We start from the raw sequence: 12,272 nt of genomic DNA on the forward strand, positions 1-12,272 counted from the left end.
TGGATGTGGTTTCAAACAAAACCAAATAAAACAGTCCAATAAGGTTATTAATAAATTGTTCCACATATACAATATGAAAAGTATATTCTATTTTAGAAAAATATGCTAGCAAAAAATGGAATAAAAGGTGATTTTTGAGTGCACACTGTACCAGTCCATCAAACAGAAAAGATTTACCAGTAACTACATAACAAAAAGAAAATAGGAATAAACGTGATTGTATTTCATAGTCAAGAAATGTTTTAAATGAGTAAAATACAGAAAGAAACTCGTAAGTACAAAAAAAATTATTCTCATCAATACCTTTGAATATTAACCAGCAAACAACACCTGTTAAAATAGCATAGGATTTCACTTTATCACACAAGAAACACAAAAGACCATTTAAAAAGTGATCATAAAATATTACAAATTTACTTTCAACACCTAGATTAGAATTATCTTTATCAGTCAGGAAAAAGTTCTTCTCAATGTTTAATAAATGAGCACCAAAATTCAATAAAATATCTTTAATGTAGGAAAACTCAGAATTCACAAATATGACAAAAATGTGTAATTAGACATGTGATACTTGATTTTTCTATGTCCTCTTAGGATCTAAAAACAGAAGTTGACTATTATCAAAATACTCTCATAGTAGGAAGAAAAAATCTCATGAAATAGCATTTGTAAAGATGACAAGCAGCTTTAACCTGGAACCTACTTACCACACAAATGAATCAACAATTCTCCTGATTCAAGTTAGAATAAACCATTTTTTAAAAATTTTAACAGGCTGCCTGTACGTGTACTTAAAAACCAGAACGTAATAAAAACATTGAAGATTTATTGTCTTCAACCCCCCTAGATAACCACTATTAGCTATATATGGGAAGCATCATCTCTAAAGCTGTTTATATTCCAAATTGTCAAGTACCAAGTACTGTGTTGTAAGAGATAATAAGGAAAAAAGCCAGCAAGGATGGCTTTCTGATAAACTGCTTTTCCTACTGGTACCCTAATCAAGGCATAGTATACTTTCTAGTCCTGGCATTTTTTGAAGTAAATTGCTTTGACTTGTTCTCAGTGTATTTATCTCAGCATATTTAATATATATTCTTTCTTTTTTGATTTTAAATCTTTGGTTCTCTTCAACATTCTGTCCAAACGTTTTCCCCTTCCTTGATAATCGCCGTCCATATTCTTTCTTTCTTTCTTTCCTATTTTATTCTCCCACATATCGTCTTGGTTCTATTGGTCAATGTTTGAAGAAAGTGATCCCAAACTTTCTTACCTTTGAGGGCTTGCCTCTCTACTGCTCAGCACTCCACACTATCCCCATGCCCCATATTTTCTTATTACCTGGTTTAATTGGAAAACTCAAAGATAAAGGATTATTACTGTGTAATAGCACTATATTTAAACTACTGAAGTATAAATACAAGTGGAGAGACCATTACAGAGAAAACATGCTAGTATATATTAACAGTTTTCCACAGCATATACATTTTCTGTTTCTGTCAAAATACTGTCTCTGATTTATATTTTTTCAATGGATATCATGTAAAATTCTCTATTAAAAACAAAAAGAAACACAGAGAATCAACACTCATACATATATATGTGTATTTGAGCTTGTAAACATTTATAAAATATAATGTAATCAATGAGGAAAAGCACTTTGTATATAACAGAACGAAAGCCAATGTCAAAAATCACACAGCAAATGTACAAGTCAAGCTAAAATGAGGCTTATAAAATTCTACTTGAATACTTTCTTTCATTACTACATGTTGTTTTTACTTGACTGCTAAGTTTAGGGATGATATATCTAATAAAAAGCGTTGAAATGTATTATTCTTTACCTGCCATGGTCAGAGAAGAGGAAATACCGATGAAAGGTAGACGAGAAGAGGAGACGGTACGAGAGTATGTCTGAACACTGAAGCGGCTTAAGACCACAAGGGTCCAGTACAGATGACTGGTCGCTGGTGATTGGTCATTGGTCACTGGTCACTTGCCATGATGATTCAAATTTGTTTACAAACAATTGCATGGGCACCCCAGATTCTACAAGTTGGTAGTTGGATGGGTGGGAGAATGATGTCATAAAGTAGGCAGTTGAAAGGTAGAGGCTAGCCAATCATGAGGTCAGATTCCCAAGAAGAAGACCGGATTGGATAGAGAGAGAGGTAGAATGAAGCAGGCTAGGGAGATGGAATCCTACAAGACAGTTATAACAGTTTCACCTTCGTCAGACTCTTGTGTTAGAAAAATACTCCCATTATACTCAAGAGCTTAGGTATTTCATTAACACATCAAGAAAATTATGAAATAATCGTTTATATTGCACTGTTAAAGAAACAACATTTGGTATTACTAGTATATTTTATATAACGTTTACAGCACAGCGGGTAGGGGATTTGCCTTGCAGGAGGTCAACCCTGATTCCGATTCCTCTGCCCGGCAAGCTACCCAGAGTATCTCGTCCACATAGCAAGAGCCTAGCAAGCTAGCCATGACGTATTCAATAGGCCAAAACCAGTGGCAACAAGTCTCACAATTTCTTGTAAGATGTTACTGGTTCCCGCTTGAGCAAATTGATGCATCGAGTGAGCATAGTGCTACAGTGATATGATTGAAAAAAAATGGTGGTTTCTTTCAATATGACAACACTTACTATGATAAGTTGTAGATGAATCGAGATGTGTTAAAATGTAAATATAAAGGTAAAGGTAAAGGTAAATGCCCTCCCGTTGATTGTCGATTTGCTCGAGCGGGCCCAATAACGTCTCCATTGGAGACTATGTTGTTACTGTGTTTGGCGAATCGAATACTCTCGGTAGCTTGCCGGGCTCTCCGAGAGGGGCGGGGGAATCGAACTCAGGTCGGCTATGTTGGCCGCTTGTAAGGCGAACGCGCTACTGCTTGTAAATGCACAGGTATCTTATTTGTACAAAACAAACAGTTGTTCTCAGTTTAAAACTGTAGAAGATAAAGAAAAACATATGCTCATTTGTGTCAAAATTTTAGAATCTGAAAGAAAAATTTAAAATTCAAATTACGTGATCAAAAAACAAGTAAAACCAACAAATTCTGGCAATTAATATGATAGTCAAAGTATGAATGTTTTTAATAAATCAGTGCTGTGAAATAAATCAGTATTTAGCTAGTAAACTTGTATAGAAAAAATAAGCATAAACCATGATCATATAATCTGTATTGAAAGAAGTGTAAATGACTAGTAAACACAAGAGCAATTTCCTTTTTTAAATTTTTTTTTTGTTTCATTAGTGAAACACCATGAGGTACAGCTGTAGACTTACAAGTTGTTGTGCTTGGGTTTCAGTAATACAATGATCGGGTACCCATCCCAGCACCAGTGCCCATTCTCCACTCCAAACAATCCCAGTATCCCTCCCAACCCCCATCCCCATCCCACCCTGCCTCTTTGGTAGGGCACTCCCTTTTGTTCTGTCTCTCCCTTTGGGTGCTGTGGTCTGCAGAAGAGACATTGGGTGGCAATCCTGTTCAGTCCTTAGACTACTTTCAGCAGGCATCTCCCTTCCTGGGCAGATCTTCCCAGCACCATTTATTGGGTGCTCCCTTCTCTATCTGCGCTGCCTTTACCCCTAGAGAATGTAGTTGGCCTCTAAGCCATGGAGTGAACAACCTGATATTTATCACAGCTGTTCTTGGTTGTTAGTCTCTTATTTTGTTACTTTATGTTACCCAGATGAATGCAACCTTTCTATGTCTGTCCCTCTCTTTCTGACTCATTTCGCTTAGCATACTTTTTTCCATGTAGTACCACACAAGAACAATTTTCAAGCTCACTAGTAGACAAAGAGCACAAATTAACATGAGAAATTAAAATTTCCCCACAAATTACAAATATTTAAAAATCAGGTAATATCTTTTCCTAAAGATGATCAATATATCCTAGATATATCAAAGAATCTAAGAAAAAGTATGCCATGAATGTATAAAATATATGTAGATAATTTATTTGATTGGAACCCAGACTTAGTATAGGGATTACAGCAATTACCATGCACACAGTCAACCCAAATTAATGGCTGGCTCCACCAGGAATGACCCTTGAGCACAGAGTCAGAAGTCCCAAGAACCACATACTATGGCCCAAATACCCCACAAAAGCAGAAATATAATTTATCACTTATTACTATAAAATACAAATGTATTATAAAGTCCATTATAAAATGCATTATAATTTTTTAAAATGTATCACAATGCACAGATTTCTATACCACACATATCACTACTTAGACAATGTAAGTAAATACTATTAAAAAACCATCTTCAAAAAAAAAAAACATCTTCTTGGTCAATAGCAAACTAATAATTTTGGGGGCTTTCAAAAATTATATAGGAATTAGCAACCTTAACCTCTATGTTACTCAAGTATCAGTTATATGTTTTTCTTTTCTTCCTTTTTTGTGGCGAAGGGAGCGCACCCAGATGTGCTCCGGGCTCACTTTTGACTCTGTATGCAGAGATCACTTCTGGAAGTCTCAGGATTCTGGGGATTGAACTCAGATTCGCTGCATACAAACCCTCTACAAATTGCACTAACTATGTGGCCCATATGTTTCTTTTTAAATAACATTTTAATAAAACATTTTAAATAATTTTTTTAAAAAACGTTTTTAATGAAATATTTCATTAAAAAGATTAATATAGAGAAATACTCTTTTAATGATTAAAGTAAATTTAAAAATTGGAATAATACTTGGTAAAGCATAGGAACATAGCAGAAATATATGATGAAATATACGATGGTATATATCTTATTTGTAAATTTGTAACTGTAACACATTGTCCTTTTCCATTTCAAGGATGAGATGAATCCATAGAGTAGATTCTTTCACTCATAATACTATATTCTCTCCTGGATGCTTTTTAAAACTACTTGCCAATGTGACTGTTTCTAAACTTCTTGAGTACTATAGCCCTGTTTATAATTGTTAGATCTTTCTCTTGTTTTATTTTTACTTTATGTTCCAATCTTAATGGTATCACCGTCTACTCAGTCAACCTAGCTAAACCCTAAGGTTTCTTCCAATTTCTCCTGCACAAGTCTCTGCTTTCTGACAAAAGGGAGGACCTCAGAATGCTGACATCAATCTAATACCCAGGGCCGCAGGAGATAATGTAGTGCTTATGGAAATTGTCTCACATGCTCTCAATTTGACTCCCAGCAGCACCTGATTGCCAGAGTATCAAAGACTGTATAGCCTCAGAGGACACCAAGCACCATGGACACGTTTTCTGAGAATTGCCTGTGGGGCCCCCACACCTCCTGAGCATTGCTTTAAAGACTCTGTCAGCAACCAAAAATATATAATGTCAGAGAAACATGTACTTGTCTTAAATAGGGACCCTCACTTTTGGTGAGTTTCACAAGGAAATATTGCGTGAAAACGTAAATCAAAGATCAGGGGAGACAGTGTAAATCATGTGTGTACAGATCATATATTTGGTGAAATGTGTTAAGATTCAGATGCCCTAGTCTTCGCACCAGGGATATTCCTTCAAAAACACCCCCATTTTACTGGAAGGGTGCTATGACTGAAACTCAATTATGAGCAACCTTGTAACTGTGTATCTCTTGGTGATTCTAATTATTAAAGTAATTTTTTTTAAATGCACCCATCAAAGTTTCCTTTTTACCACTAAATGGGAAAGATACTTTCTAATACTTATCCTCACCAAAAGCTCAACAGAGTGTGACGATTGCCAAAAAATGTCCTCCCTTGCATTTTTGTCATGATACTTATTAATACTTAACTCTTCGTTTTTTTCCCTCTTCTCATGCCAAATCTTTAGTCTCCCTTGCAAGCTCCTCAAACATTATCGATTCAATACTGTTGCTCTTTGCCACTGCTTCTCTTGACTTCTTGTCCATGAACTGATTCTAAAACATAACATACCTGCAATTACAGTATTCATGCCAGAGACAAGCATTGATGTATCTTTCGGTTTAGCATTTTCAAGCTATTTGCACACAGGTGAGTAACATTTTTTTTTTTCCTACTGAGAACACAAAAATAGATATGCTGGTTTTCAAAGTTCTATCAGTAGTCTGAGCTACCAATTAAGGATATATATTTTTAAATTTTTATTGAATATCTGTGAGATAGACCATTACAAACTTCATAATTTGCTTCCAGTCATACAACGATCCAACATGCTTCTCTCCACTAGTGTAAATTTCCCATCACCAATGTCCCTGGTTCCCTACAACATCCCCCAACACCCTACCCCACCCCCAGCCTGTCTCTATGGCAGGCTCTTTAAATTCTTTCTCTCTCCTTTTAATTTTGTGCATTATTGTTCTCATACAGGTACTAAGAGGTCATCATGTTTGTTCAAGGAATTTAGTATTTTTATTGGGGGTGTCACATCCGGCGATGCTCAGGAGTTATTCCTGGCTCTGCACTCAGGAATTACTCCTGGCGGAGCTCAGGGAACCATATGGGATGCTGATATTCGAACCCGGGTCGGCCGCATGTAAGGCAAACATCCTACCCACTGTGCTATCGTTTCAGCATATCCGAAATTTCAGCTGTTCTATTTCAGTGAAATCCATCCTGAGACAATGTAATGAGACTAGGGCATGGTGGAGATTTTGGTTTGTGGGAGCAAGTGGCTGCCCTGAGTTCTGGTTGCGTGGGCAACAAACTAACCTGCCTCCCTCCGATTTACCCTAGTATGTTTTGCCGTGTGCAGGTCCAAGGTTAACTGTGACTTTTGATCTCTTTCAAGATTTATTTATAGGTCACTTAAGCAAGACCAATACATTAGCTTGTATAGCTGAGCCAGGGGTGGTTTGTGAACATGACTCCCACATATCTTTTGGGAGTTTAATTTCTTGGGAAACTTAGTTCTGAGGTGTTGGGATCCATCCAGAGGCACAGTGGAAATCTGGGGTTATCAGGCAGCATGATGGCACCATTAGACTGTAGATGCACTCACCTCGAGGGTGCAGGTTGGCTTCCTGGAGGCACTGCACCCCCAGACTAACAAATATTCATTGAATTAATGAACGAATAATCAACATTTTCAAAATGTGTCACTTTATTGCATTTTAGAAGGGTAACTTCTAACAGGGAAATCATTTTCATGGTATAATCAAGACCTCCGGTTCATTCTTAACATATTTAATAAAAGCTACACATTTTGGAAATTCATACAAAGAAATTCTTTATATTATCTGTCTTCATAATCTACTTGTAAATTACTCAGATATCACCGTTTATACCACTGTTCTTAGCATAGAAATTTACAGATAGAAAGTGTTTAGTAAAATTTCATTTTGGGGGCTGGAGCAATAGCACAGGGGTAGGACGTTTGCCTTGCATGCAACCAAACTAAGTTCAATTCCCAGCATCCCATACGGTCCCTCGAGTACCGCCAGGAGTAATTCCTGAGCGCATGAACCAGGAATAACTCCTAAGCATCGCAGGGTGTGACCCAAAAAGAAAAAAATTCATTTTGGCACTTCTGTTGAATATAGTACTGGAATTACTTGCAATAGGAGTTATATAAAAAAAGATATTAAGGGTAGTCATGTAGGAAAAGTAGAAATCAGGCTCTCACTATTCACAGAAGATGTGATACTATATTTAGAGAATTCTAAAACCTCTACCAAAAAACTCCTAGAAACAATAGATTTATATGGTAAAGTTGCAGGCTATAAAATCAATACCCAAAAGTCTATGGTTTTTCTATATGCAAATAATGAGAGAGAAGAAAGTGACATGAAGAAAGCAACCCACTCACAATCATGCCTCAGAAAATCAAGTATCTCAGAATCACCTTAACTAAGGAAGTGAAGGACCTATACAACAGAAAATAAGAGGACACGAAGAAATGGAAACATATCTCCTGCTTATGTATTGAGAGAATTAACATTGTCAAAATGACAATACTCCCCAAAGCATTGTACAAATTCAATGTGATCCCTATAAAGATACCCATAATATTCTTCAAAGAAGTTTATCAATCACTCCTGAAATTCATATGGAACAACAAACGCCCACGAATAGCTAAAGCAATTCTTGGGAAAAAGACGATGGGAGGCCTCACCTTCCCCAACCTCAAACTCTACTACAAAGCGATAATAATTAAAACAGCATGGTACTGGAACAAAGGCAGAGCCGCTGACCAATGGAACATCATTGAATATACTGACACACACCTTCAAATATATGTTCATCTAATCTTTGATAAGGGAGCAATAAATGTGAAGTGGAGCAAGAAAGACTTCTTTAACAAACGGTGCTGGAAAAACTGGACAGCTACATGCAATAAAATGGGCTCAAACCTCTACCTAACAGCAAGCACAAAAGTCAGATGAAAATGGGTCAAAGATCTCAACATCACAACAGAATTCATCAGGTACATTGAAGACAAGGTGGGCAAAACCCTCCACGACATTGAAGCTAAAGGTATCTTCAAAGATAACATGCCACTGGCCAAAAAAGTGAAAACAGAGATGAACAAAGGGGACTATCTTAAATTAAGTAGCTTCTGCACCTCAAAGGAAACAGTGACCAGAATACAAAGACAATCTACAGAATGGGAAAGGATATTCACCCAATGCCTATGTAATAAGGGGTTGATATCAACAATATACAAGGCTCTGGTTGAACTCTACAAGAAGAAATCATGCAACCCCATCAGAAAATGGGATGATGAAATGAACAGTAACTTTCTCAAAGAAGATACCAAATGGCCAAAAGGCACATGAAAAATGCTCTTCATCACTAATCATCAGGGAAATGCAGGTACAACCAACAAAGAGATATCACGTCACACCACTGAAACTGACCCACATCCAAAAGAACAAAAGCTACCGGTGTTGCCGTGGATGTGGGGAAAAAGGGACTCTCCTTCACTGCTGGTGGAAATGCGGACAGGTTCAGCCGTTTTGGAAAACAGTATGAACGGTTCTCCGAATACTAGAAATTGAGCTCCCATTTGACCCAGCAATATCACTCCTGGGAATATAGCCTGGAGAGGCAAAAAAGTACAGCCGAAATGACATCTGCACTTGTATGTTCATTGCTGCACTGTTCACAATAGCCAAAATCTGGGAAAAAAAAACCCTAGTGCCCAAGAACAGATGACTTGTTAATGACACTTTCTTTCATCTACACAGTGGAATTCTATGCAGCTGTTAGAAAATAAGAAGTCATGAAATTTGCATAAAGTGGATCAACATAGTAAGTGAAATGAGTCAGAAAGATATGGACAGACATCGAAAGATTGTACTCATCTGTGGAATATAAAGTAACAGAATAAGAGACTAATACCCAAGAATAGAGTGATAAGGACTAGGAGGTTTGCTCCAGGCCTTGGAAGCCGACATCACATGCTGGGGGGAAAGGCAGCTCAGATAGAGGCCAGAACACCAACTAAAGGGTATTTGGAGGACCCGCTCTGGGTGGGAGATGCATGCCAAAAGTAGACCATAGAGCCATTCTTTCTGCCCCACCAAGATCACGATTTGACTCTCACAAGAGGCTATCCAGCATGACCACAGCCCCAGAGGCACATGGATCCAATTCGGAACCCAGAGGCTTTGGGCAGAAATGTGACTGAACTATGCATTAAGCTACGGCACCATTCTCCCTCAGGTGGGAAAGGGTATTTGTCACTTCTGCCTTTCTCCCCCCTGGCGGCACGATGCCCACCACCTCAGAGATTATTGGACAGCCAGGTATGAGCTAGGGTGACAGGGCAACTACAGTCTCGTGGGATTGGGGGTGAGGGGTAAAACTAGCCCATTCGTCCTGCCAGCCAAGACCATGAGTTGCCCACCACGAGTGGCTCTCTGGCATGCCATGGCCCCAGAGAAAAAAAGAGCATGCCCTGCCACAAAGGCATGTTTTGGGGCATGGTGGGAGGAATACTGGTATCATGCACCAGTTACATCTCCATTCGTCCTAGCCCTGAGATTTTAGCAAGTGCCACATTGGAGGTTTTTTCACGGTCAGGGAAATGAGATACTTCATTGTTACTGGGTTTTGGCATATAGAACACACCACGGGTAGCTTGCCAGTCTCTGCCATGTAGGCAAGATACGCTTGGTAACCTGCCATGTTCTCTGAGAAAGAGAACTGGACAATATGAGTTGTTATCTTATCAACAAGATCCAGTATCTGGATCTTGGCCATTGATGGGATTACATGGCTCCAGAGGCAGTCCGTGGGTGTAACACTTAGCTACTGGAAGATGGGGGAACTGGATGGAGGAGGCCCATTCTTGGTCCGAGCAGTCTTGAATATCTCAGCCCCGGGTCCCGCACACCTGGGTTCCTCTGCCAGTTCCTTCATGCATGAGGCTCCTTCAAGTGTGGTGAGAGTGGTCTTAAGCATAACTATGGCTGGTTGCAGAGGTCTTCAGCTGCCAGGTCTCTGCTCGGGGTGGTGAGGGAAACTCAACCCACCCCCTCCAAGGGGCCCCAGTGAGGAAAGCCAGGTGCGGCATCAGGAGACTGCCATTTCAGAGATATTTGGACTTAATTTTTGATCGAAAAGTACACATCATTCAAACAGTTGTATGTGCTTAGTAATAAAATATTACACACATGTTCAATCACCTAAGAAAGCCCATTCTGTTCAGAGAACTAGATTTTTAATTACAGGTCTGTTTTGCCCATGTGGAATGACTGAGAATCACTATGAGTAGATATAAAACTCACTATACACCCAAAGATGCACACAGGTTACTTTGAGTCATCTGTGTTGTTAATGTGTCTGGGCCATTACACTACATTGAGACCCTTTTTCTGTCCTTTACAGGAGCCTCATGAGTCTCACATTCCCTTCAAGTTTAACTTGTAATAAAGTGGAATGAAATCATCAATATGCTTCTCACCTCTTCCTTCAGGAGAAAAATCCTACTTACTTTCAAGGTGGTCAAAGTGTGGACAACGCCATCCACCGTTTTCTGGAGATGTACACGGGACCGAGGTGAGAATAGCAAAAGGCTCCAGTTTAATTTTCTTAATGAAGATTTCAGGGAAGAGCATTAAACAACACTGATTCTCTATCTTCCAAAAGAATTATTTTGCAAAACTGATGCCCTGGGTATGGTAAAATATAATATTGTAAAAACCATACTTTTCCTTCTGGGACATTAATGTTCTAAATTTATCACTTCAAGCTCCTTTGAAATACCTTCCTAGATTGGGAATCACTGTCTGCCATAGGAGTGAGTAAGGACAACACTCAGAGAAATCAGAAGAGAAAAATAGGGGAAAAAATCAACTCTTATACTGAGTTTGGCAACACATATACTAAAATTGAAATGATACAGAGATTAGCATGATCCTTACACAGAGATGACAGGCCAACTTGTAAAGTGTTCCATATTTTTCTTGCATTAAGAATTAACAGGGCTACTTTAAGCTAAGACAAGCCCCACAAGTACTCCAAATTTCGACATAAAGATAGCAACAATCCCTATCACAATGATCTCTCTCAACGTCAATGGACTAAATACACCAATTCAGAGGCACAGGACGGCAGGATGAAATAGAAAACTGAACCCAACATTCTGCTGCCTGCAAGAAATACATCTGAGCAATCAAAGCAACCATGGGCTAAAAGTAAAAGGCTGGAAAACAATTCTTCAAGAAAAGAACACCTCCAAAAAGCTGCAGTGGCAATACTAGTATCAGACCACATGAACTTCAGACTAAAGGTTATAAGAGACAGTGAAGGTCATTTCTTAATGATCATGGGATATGTACATCAGAAAGAACTCACCCTCCTCAATGTAGATGCTCCTAATGACAGACCAGCAAAATACGTAAAAACAACTTCTAATAGACTTAAAGAAAAACATTGATAGCAACACAATACTAGATGGAGATTTCAACAGTACTTTCTCACTTCTCAATAGATCAAACAGACAAAAACTCGGCAAGAAAATATTTTATTTGAGGGAAGTAATGAACAACCATTGGCTTAGAGAAGAAATCAAGGAGGAAATAAAAAGATTCCAGAAAAAATGACAACGAGGAACTACCAGAACTTGTGGGACAGAGCAAAAGCAGTTCTAAGAGGAAAGTTTATAGCTCCGCCAGAATTCAACTGGAAGAAAGAAAGGGCCTACAAAAATAACTTACAGTTCAAGATTTTGGAAAATGACCAAGAAAAGGAGTCCAAACTAGCCAGGAGGAAAGAAATAATAAAACCTGGAGCAGAAATCAATGAGATATAATCCCAAAATACAATTCAGAAGACCAACAAAAGCAA

The 12,272-nt window shown here is 38.4% G+C and overlaps 1 pseudogene; it reads left to right on the forward strand.

The window, feature by feature from the left end:
* Positions 1-11,289: 11,289 nt before the first annotated feature.
* Positions 11,290-11,388, forward strand: LOC130036961 (uncharacterized; annotated as a pseudogene).
* Positions 11,389-12,272: the final 884 nt, after the last annotated feature.

Source organism: Sorex fumeus, unplaced genomic scaffold, assembly GCF_029834395.1.
Source record: "Sorex fumeus unplaced genomic scaffold, SorFum_2.1 ptg000070l, whole genome shotgun sequence".
NCBI classification, from domain to species: domain Eukaryota; kingdom Metazoa; phylum Chordata; class Mammalia; order Eulipotyphla; family Soricidae; genus Sorex; species Sorex fumeus.